Here is a 10,908-nt window from a genome sequence, read left to right on the forward strand (position 1 = left end):
ATGACTGCCAAAGTGTTTGAGCTCATTAGCAAGTTTGGCCCACCCTTAGCTGTTGCAGGAGGTGTGGTGAACTCTGCCTTATATAATGTGGATGCTGGGTGCAGAGCCGCCATCTTTGACCAATTCCATGGAGTACAGAACATTGTGGCAGGGAAAGGAACTTACTTTTTTATCCCATGGATATAGAAACCAATTACCTTTGACTGCCATCTCAACCACGTAATGTGCCAGTCATCACAGGTAGTAAAGATTTACAGAATGTCAACATCACACTCCACATCCTCTTCTGGTGTTTTGCTAGCCAGCTTCCTCATATCTATACCAGCATTGGAAAGGACTATGATGAGCGTGTGCTGCTGTCCATCACTATAGAGATCCTCAGGTCAGTGGTGGCTCACTTTGATGCTGGACAACTAATCACACAGAGAGAGCTGGTATCCAGGCAGGTGAGCAATGACCTTAAGGAGTGAGCAGCCACCTTTGGGCTCATCCTGGACAACATGTCATTGGTGTATCAGACCTTTGGGAAGGAGTTCACAGAAGTGGTGAAAACCAAACAGGTGACTCAGCAGAAAGCAGAAAGGGCCAGATTTGTGGTGGAAAAAGGCTGAGCAGCAAAAAAAGGCAGCCATCATCTCTACTGAGGGCAACTCCAAAGCAGCCAAGCTGATTGCCAACTCACTGACCACCACAGGGGATGGCCTGATTGAGCTGCACAAGCTGGAAGCCATAGAGGACATCGTGTACCAGCCCTCATGCTCTTGGAACCTCACTTACCTGCCAGTGGACAGTCTGTGCTCCTCCAGCTGCCCCAGTGAGGGCTCACCCTGCCTGCACCTCCATGGGCCAACTGAGCCACAGCCCTGATGATTCTTAACACCACCTTCCTTCTGCCCTGACCCCAGAAGTCACAGTGAAATTTCAAGATTGGCTTAAAGTGAAGGAAATAAAAGTAAAATCACTTCAGATCTTAAAAAAAAAAAAAAAGTCCTGTCCAAATAAAAGTAAATGCAAAAATAAGAAATTATTGTTTCTTCAGATAAGAAGAAAAGAGCATAACAATATTAAAAGTATGAAAAAGTAGGGTATTATCACATACACCAAAAAAATCACACTAACTCTCTAGTAATGGATTCTAACCAAAATGAAATATTTGAAATACCAGATTAAGAATCAAAATATTGATTTTAAAGAAGCTCAGTAAGATTCAGAAGAAATCTGAAAACTAATACAAAAAAATCAATTCAGGATATGAATGAGAAATTTACAAGGATATAAATATCTTAAAAATAGAACTTCTGGAAGTGAAAAATATTGAAGGAATAACAAAATACAGTTGAAAGCTCCAACAGTAGACTAGAATACGCAGAAGAGACAACATCAAAACTTGAAGACAGGTTTTTTAATTAACCCAGTCAAGCAAAAATAAAGAAGCAAGAATAAAAAAGAATAAACAAAGCCTTCAAGAAGTATGGGACTACATAAAGTCTCCAAACATACAAATCATTAGTATTCCAATGGAATACCAATATATGGATTCATGGTATACAATGGATTCCATGGTAATACCAATGATTTGTATGGGGGAATAAAAAGCAAAAAGTTTTAACAACTGATTAAGGAAAATAATTGGTAAAACGTTCCCTAGTCTTGCAAGAGAATTAGACATTTAGATACAGGAGGCCCAGTAAACATCAGGAAGATACATTGCAAGATGGACTTCATCATGACACGTTGTCATCAGACAGTTTAAAGTAAACATGAAGAAAAAAAATCCTATAATCAGCAGGAGAAAAGAATCCAGTCACCTATGAAAGAAACCTTGTCAGACTAACAGTGGAAATTTCAGCAGAAACTTTACAAGCCAGAAGAGATTCCATTTTCAAAGTGCTTAAAAAAAAAACCTGCCAATCCTGAATTTTGTGTCCTGCCAGAATAAGTTCCATAAATGAAGAGGAAATAAATTCTTTCCAAGACAAGCAAATGCTGACAGAATTTGTCAGTACTTGGCCAGCCCTATAAGAAATGTACAAAGAAGTTATAAACATGGAAAACAAAAGGTTGTTATTCACCATAACAACCTTATGAGTTTTATTCATCATAAAAATTCATGAAGTATAAAACTCACAGGTCTTATAAAACAATCACATAAAGGAGAAAGAGAAAGAAATCAATGGAAACATGACAGAACTCCACCAAACCACAGAGGGGGTGGGTGGGGGAAAGAAACAAAGAATCTACAAAGCAACTAGATAACAAATAATATTATGACAATAATGAAAAATCACATATCAATGTTAACATTAAATATAAATGGATTAAATGCATCACTTAAAAGATATAGATTAACAGAAGGAATTAAAACACATGAACCAACTATATGCTGCTAACAAGAAACCCACCTTCTGGAAAAGACACTTATAGATTGATGGTAAAGGGGTGGAAAAAGATATTCCATGCAAACGGAAACCATAAGCAAGAAGGAGTAGATATATTTACATCAGATAAAACAGACATTAAGCCAACAACAGTTAAAAAATAAAAGACAGAAGTCATAATATGATAAAGGGATCAATTCAACAAGAGGATATAATGATCACAAATATACATGAATCCAACATTAGAGCCCTCAGATTCATAAAACAAATAATGCTAGACCTAAATAAAGCTATAGACAGCCATGTAATAATACCAGGGGATGTCAATACCCCACTCATAGCACTAGACAGATCACCAAGACACAAAACCAACAAAGAAAAACTGGGCTTAAATTGGACTTTGGACTAAATGAACTTGAAAGACATTTATAGAACATTCTACCCCAAAATGGCAGAATAGACATTCTTCTCATCAGTTCAGGGAACATTCTCCAAGACAGATAATATATTAAGCCACAAAACAAGTCTTAATAAATTTTTAAAAAGTGAAATTATACCAAGTATCTTCTCAGACAACAGTGTAATAAAACTAGAAATCAATACCAAGAATAACTCTCAAAACTATACAAATACATGGAAATTAAAAATACTCCTGAATGATCTTTGGGTCAATGACAAAATTAAGATAGAAATTTAAAATTTTTTGAAACAAATGAAAATGGAAACATAACATACCAAAACCTCTAGGATACAGAAAAAGCAGCGCTAAAAGGGAAGTTTATAGTGTTAAATGTCTACATCAAAAAAAAAAGAAAGATAACAAAGTAACAACCTAACACTGCACCTCAAGGAACTAGGAAAAAAAAGAACAAACCAAACCCGAAGCTAGCAGAAGAAAAGAAATAACAAAAATCAGAGCAGAACTAAATAAAATTAAGAACAAAAGAATTCTGAGGATTAATGAAACAAAAAGTTAGTTATTTGAAAGATAAAGTTGAAAAACCATTAGCTAGACTAACCAAGAAAGAGAGAGAAGATCCAAGTAAACATAATCAGAAATGTAAAAGAGGTACTAAAACTGATACCACATAAATACAAAAGATAATCAGAGACTATTGGGAGCAACTATATGCTCACACACTAGAAAACCTAGAGGAAATGGATAAATTCCTGGAAACATACTACCAACCAAGATTGATTCAGGAAGAAATAGAGATCCTGAACAGACCAATAACAAGTAGTGAGACTGAATCAGTAATTTTTAAATCTCCCAAGAAAATACAAGCCAATGACCATAGGGATTCACAACAAAATTATGTAAAACATACAAAGAAGAACAGTACCAATCCTCCAGATACTCTTCCAAAAAATCGAGGTGAAGGGAATCTTCCCTAACTCATTCTATGAATCCAGTATCATCCTAATACCAAAGCCAGACAAAGATACAACGAAAAAAGAAAACTATAGACCAACACCACCAATGAACATAAATGCAAAAATCCTCAACAAAATACAAGCAAACTGCATCCAAAAGCACATCAAAAAGATACTACACCATGATCAAGTGAGATTTATCCCAGAAATGCAAGAATGGTTCAACATACTCAAATCAATAAATGTGATTCATTACATAGACAGAATTAAAAACAAAAACCATATGATCCTCTCAATAGATGCAGAAAAACCATTTGATAAAATTCAGCATTTCTTCATGATAAAAACCCCCAACAAACTAGGCATTAAAGGAACATACCTCAAAATAATAAAAGCAATATATGACAAACCCACAGCCAATATCATCCTGTGCAGGTTAAAGTTGAAATCATTTCCTAAGAACTGGAACAAGGAAGGGATGCTCACTTTCACCACTCCTATTCAACATAGTACTGGAAGTCTTAGCCAGAGCAATCAGGCAACAGAAAGAAATAAAAGGCATCCAAATTGGAAAGAAGGAAATCAAATTATCTTTGTTGATGATATGATCTTACAGCTAGAAAACCCCAAGGACTCCTCCAACAGACTCCTAAATTTTATAAGTGAGTTCAGAACAAAATCAAGAAATCAATCCCATTAACAATAGCAACAACAAAAAAAAATCTAGGAATATATTTAACCAAGAAAGTCAAAGCTCTCTACAAGGAAAACTATAAAACACTGGTAAAGGAAATTATAGATGACACAAACAAATGGAAAAACATCCCATGCTCATGGGTTAAAAGAATCAATATCATTAAAATGGCCTTACAACCCAAAACAATCTACAGATTTAATGCAATTCCTATCAAAATATGAATGTCATTTTAACAGAAAAAAATACAATCCTAAAATGTATATGGAATCAAAAAAGAGCCCAAATAGCCAAAACAATTCTAAGCAAAAAGAACAAAGCTGGAGGTATCAGATTACCTGACTTTATACCACAAGGCTATAATAACCAAAACAGCATCCTACCAGTATAAAAATAGACACATAGATAAAAGGAACAGAACAGAAAACCCAAAAATACAGCCACATAATTACAGCCAACTGATCTTTAACAAAGTTGACAAAAACGTACATTGAGTAAAGGACACTCTTTTCAATAAATGTTGCTGGGGAAATCAGATTGCCACATGCAGAAGCATAAAACTGGAGCCCCTCCCCTTTCATCTTATACAAAAATCAACCCAAGATGGTTTTATAATTTAAACGTATGACCTGAAACTATTAAAATACTAGAAGAAAACCTGGGGAAAACTCTTCTGGACATTGACCTAGGCAAAGAATTCACAACAATTATGGCCTCAAAAGCAAATGCAAGAAAAACAAAAATAGACAAATGCAGCTTAACTAAAAAGCTTATGCACAATAAAATAATCAACAGAATAAACAGACGACCTGCAGAATGGAAGAAAATATTTGCAAACTATTCATCTGACAAGGGAGTAATATCCAGAATCTACAAGGAATTCAAACAACTTAAAAACAAAAACAAATAGCCCCATTAAAAAGTGGGCAAAGCAGTTAGAATGGTGATCATTAAAAAAGTCAGGAAACAACAGATGCTGGAGAGGATGTGGAGAAATAGGAATGCTTTTACACTGTTGGTGGGAGTGTAAATTAGTTCAACCATTGTGGAAGACAGTGTGATGATTCCTCAAAGATCTAGAACCAGAAATACCATTTGATCCAGCAATCCCATTACTGGGTATATGTCCAAAGGATTATAAATCATTCTACTATAAAGACACACGCACACACATGTTTATTGCAGCATTGTTCAAAATAGCAAAGATTTGAAACCAACCCAAATGCCCATCAATGATAGACTGGATAAAGAAAATGTGGCACATGTACACCATGGAATACTATGCAGCAATAAAAAAGGATGAGTTCATGTTTTTTACAGGGACTTACATGAAGCTGGAAACCATCATTCTCAGCAAACTAACACAAGAACAGAAAACCAAACATGGCATGTTCTCACTCATAAGTGGGAGTTGAGCAATGAGAACACATGGACACAGGGAGGGCAACATCACACACCAGGGCCTATTGGTGGGTGGGGAGCTAGGGGAGGGATAGCATTAGAAGAAGCACCCAATGTAGGTGACAAGCTGATAAATGCAGCAAATCACCATGGCACATGTATACCTATGTAACAAACCTGCACGTTCTGCACACGTAACCCAGAACTTAAAGTATAATAATAAAAAAAAAATAAACAAACAAAAAGTGGGCAAAGGACATGAATAGACATTTTACAAAAGAAGATACACAAATGGCCAACAAGCATATGAAAAAAATGCTCAACATCATGAATCATCAGAGAAATGCAAATTAAAACCACAATGAGATATCATCTTACACTAGTCAGGACAGCTATTATTAAAAAGTCAAAAAATAATAGACATAATGAGTATGCCTAAAAAAGGGAACACTTATATACTGTTGGTGGGAATATAAATTAGTGCAACCTCTATGAAAAACAATAGAGATATTGCTCAAATAACTGAAAAAAAAAACTACTATTTGATCCAGCTATCCCACTACTGGGTAGCTACCCAAAATAAAAGAAATCATTGTATCAAAAAGATACCTGCATCCATATGCTTATCACAGGACTATTCACAATAGTAAAGACATTGATCAACCTAAGTGTCCATCAACAGATGATTAAAGACAATATAGTACTCCATTGTGTGTGTACACACACATGCACACACAATGGAATACTACTCAGCCATGAAAAAGAACCAAATAAAACTGCTGGCCAAGATGGACAACTAGAAACAGCTGTTGTGCACACTCATGGAGAGAAATAGAAAGGGCAAGAAAATACAGCAAGGGCAAGTAAACACAGCATCTTCAATTGAAACATCCATGTACATGCATTGAGACTCATCAAGGAAACAACTCAACTCAGAGAATGGAGAATGGAGAAAAGCAATGCAAGATGACCACCTATCTGGGAGCAAAACGGAGCCAGGGGAGCCTCTCCAGCCCAGGGAAGCAGTGAGTGAGTGAGCGACCCTGGGGATCCACACTTTTCCCATGAATCTCTGCAACCCTTGGGTCAGGAGATCCCCTCATGAACACACTCCACCAGGGCCTTCAGTCTGACATGCAGAGATCGGTGGAGTCTCAGCAAAGTAGCTGCTTAGGCACACACAGAACCTTGAGAGCCTTAGATATCCGGGCTTCCCAGCAAAAGCAGCTGCAACTCTAGCAAAGCAAGAGGTTACACACACCCTTGCCCCACAAATACCCCTAGGAAAGGGGCTGAATACAGGACACCAAGCAGTGATGAGATGCAGGCCCTGCTTCCACAGTATCTTGCAGGATAAGACCCACTGGCTTGGGATCCAGCTAGCCACTGACAGCAGCATTACACCTCCCTGAGATGGAGCTCCCAGAGGGAGAGGCAGTCTGCCATCTTTGCTGTTTCACAGAGTTAAACGTTGTTGTCTTCTGTACAGCTGCCCTACAGAAAAGTGGCCAGACTGCTTTTTAACATGGGTCCTTGATCCTGCTTCTCTTCACTCAGGGGGCCTGCTGAGCAGGTCTCCAGCCATGCTCAGCAGTGTTTTCCATCCAAAGATGGCCGCCATCTTTGCTGTTTCACTGCCTTAGCTGTTGCTGCCTTTGGACTCCAGGGAGTCTGCGATGACTAGGGACTGGAGTTATCCTCCAACATAGCACAACTGCCCTACAGAAAAGCAGCCAGACTGCTTATCCACATAGGTCCTGAATCCGGTTTCTCTTCAGTGAGCAGAATCTCCCAACCAGGGCCTCCAGCTGCCCCTGCCACTGTTTTCCAGCTGGCAGCGGCTTCAAAGCTCCCTGGGACAGAGCTCCCAAAGGGAGGGGCAGGCCACCATTTTTGCTGTTTCACAACCTTAGCCATTGTTGCCTTCAGGCTTTGGAGACTTCAAGGTGACTGGGGGCTGGAGTAGACCCCCAGCACAGCACAGCACAGCTGCTCTATGAAAAGGTGGCCAGACAGCTTTTTTTACAGATCTCCAATCCCATTCCTCCTCACTGGGTGAGAACTCTTGACTGGGTCTCCAGCTACCCATGCTTGTGTTTTCCAGCCAGCAGCAGTTTCAAACCTCCCTGAGACAGAGCTCCCAATGGGAGAGATGGGCCACCATCTTTGCTGTTTAAGCAATCTTAGCCATTGTTGTCTTCAGGCTTTAGAGGGTTCACAGTGACCAGGAGCTAATGTGACCCCAGCAAAGCACAGCTGCCCTACAGAAGAAAGACAGACTGCTTTTGTACATGTCCCCGATCCTATTCTTCTTGACTAGGTGGGCTCTCCCAACCAGGGTCTCCACCCACCTCCTGCCAGTGTGTTCAGGCTAGCAATAGGTCTGTACCTCCCTGGGATCAAGCGCCCAGAGGGAGGGGAGGCCACTATCTTTGCTGTTTCATAGCCTTCAGTGTTGAAACCTTCAGGTGCTGGAAAATCTGAGGTGACCAGGGACAAAAGCAGGCTCCCAGCATACTGCAGCAGCCCTATGGAAAAGTGGCAAGACTGTTTGTTATGTGGGTCCCTTATACTGTATCTCTTCACTGGGTGGGTCCTCCCTGTCTGAGTCTCCAACCACCCCTCACCAGGGCTATCAAGCCAATATCGGCTCTGCAACAACTTGGGGGACAGCTCTCAGTGGGAGGGGCATGTTGCCATCTTTGCTGTCTCACAGCCCTTGCCCTTGTTATCTCTAAGCACTGAAGAGTCCATGGGGTCTAGGGGCTGGTCCAGATCCCCAGCACAGTACACCCATCTTAAGGAAAAGTGGCCAGACTGTTCACACAGGTCCCAGTCCTCACTTCTCACTGGGCAGGACTGCCTGACCTGGGATTCCAACACAACCACCCTGCCCCTGCCCCACCACTTCGATCAGAAGCATTCCAGAATTTCTCCAAGGAGGAAATCTCAGAGCCACAATCCCTCCACCATTGTGGTTGCAGTGTTACCATCCTAGCAGTCTTCAGGCTGGGGAAGGAACAAAGGGCCTAGAAACCACATTGGCACATCCAGCACACCACAGCCACCCTGGAGAGAAGTTCACCCCCTCTTCTCTGGGAACGTTCACCCCCAAATCTTCACTTCACCAAGCAGAGCCCCTGGCTCATGACCAAAGTATAGTCACCCCACCCACCACTGAGCATACCTACTGGTAGTGGCCCAGAATTTCTCTGAGCAGAAGCTCCCAGAGGCATCCAACAGCCCCTCTGCCACTGCTACAACAGCAGATCTATCCCTGCTGCCCCTTGGTATTGGGAAGAAACAAAGAGCCTGAGGACTACACCCAAGCTTATAGCACAGTCACCATATAGAGACCAGTCTCTTCTCTCAGTGGCCCCTTGACCCTCTGCTTCCTGACAGGCAGAGCCCAAGCTCACACCAGCAGGGCAGCTGCCCCAATCCATTGGCTGAACACTCCTTGTAACAGCAGCTCTGTGTTTCTCCGAGGTGGAACCTCCAGGGGCAATCAAAAGCCTCTCTGCCACTGCCTCTGCAGTGGTACTATCCCTGTTGCCCTTGGATTAATGAAGGAGTAACAACCCCAAGTAACTTATCTACATGTCCAACAAGCTGCAATCAACCTAAGGAAAGGAGGCCAGTCTGTCTCCCATGGGTCCTACCCACCCTCCCTGCTTATCACCAGGCAGGAAGCCCACAGCTTGGGCACAGCACAGACCACCCCCCATCCCAGGCTGTTCACACTGAGCAGTTGCTTGCCTGCATCTCTCTAGGAGACAAGTAAAAGACTCTCAGCCACGACCACTACTAAGGTCCCTTCTTCTGCTGCCTCCTAGTTGTGGAGGAAATATAAACCCTGAAATCACCCTAGATCTGCAGTGTGTAGCCTGTGACTGCCAAGCCATGATCTACAGTCAGCCCTCAAGTGGGATAGGAGCCCACACTTTCTAAGCATTAAAGGGAGCATGGCTGCAACTGTGAGGAAATATAGGAGAGTGGCACAACTGAGCAGGAGCCTACCAACTGACCACTATGTTGAAGCACCACCTACTAGATCAAACCCCAAAGCTTCCACATCAAAAATACCTCACTAACATACCCCTGTGTGAAGCCAAAGACAAGAATCAGCTATAAATAAAGACCTTGTACAAAGCCTTGGTCATGTGAAAACGTCCAGAAAAGAAGTCTATTGACTGTACTTAATCTATACCACATTTAAAGGAACACTCACACACAGAGATTTAAAAAAAACAATGCAAGAACTCCAGCAACTCAAATGACCAGTGTGTCTTATGTCCTCCAAACTACCACACTGGTTTCCCAACAAGGGTTCCTAAGCAGGCCAACTTTTCTGAAATGACAGAAAAAGAATTCAGAATGTGGATAGGAATGAAGATCATCAGGATTCAGGAGAACAGCAAAAGTCAATCCAAAGAAACTAAGAATCACAATAAAATAATGCTGGGGCTGACACACGAAATAGCCAGTATAAAAAGGAACCTAACTGATCTGATAAAGCTACTGAGCTGAAACACACTACAAGAGTTTCACAATGCAATGGCAAGTATTAACAGCAGAATAGACCAAGCTGAAGAAAGAATCTCAGAACCTGAAGACTTGTTTTCTGAAATAAGACAGTCAGACAAAAATAAAGAAAAAAGGAATGAAAGTGAATGAGCAAAACCCCTGAGAAACATGGGAGTATGTAAAGAGGCAAAATCTATGAATCATTGGCATCTGTAAAAGGGATGGGAAGAAAGAAAACAACCTGGAAAATATATTTCATGATGTCATCCATGGAAACTTTCCCAACCTCACTAGAGAGGCCAATAGTCAAATTCAGGAAATACAGAGAATTCCTGCAAGGTTCTACACAAGAAGATCATCCCCAACACACATAATCATCAGATTTTTCAAGGTTGAAATGAAAGAATGTTAAAGGCAGCTAGAGATAAAGGGAATCCTATCAGGCTAACAGCATACATCTTAGCAGAAACCCCGCAAGCCAGAAGAGATTGAAAGCCAATATTCAACATTCTTAAAGAGAAATATCCTCAACCA

At 40.8% G+C, this 10,908-nt stretch overlaps 1 pseudogene; it reads left to right on the forward strand.

The window, feature by feature from the left end:
• LOC129019783 (prohibitin 1-like) lies at window positions 1-818 on the forward strand (annotated as a pseudogene).
• Window positions 819-10,908: the final 10,090 nt, after the last annotated feature.

This window comes from Pongo pygmaeus, chromosome 1 (genome assembly GCF_028885625.2).
Source record: "Pongo pygmaeus isolate AG05252 chromosome 1, NHGRI_mPonPyg2-v2.0_pri, whole genome shotgun sequence".
Classification (NCBI taxonomy): domain Eukaryota; kingdom Metazoa; phylum Chordata; class Mammalia; order Primates; family Hominidae; genus Pongo; species Pongo pygmaeus.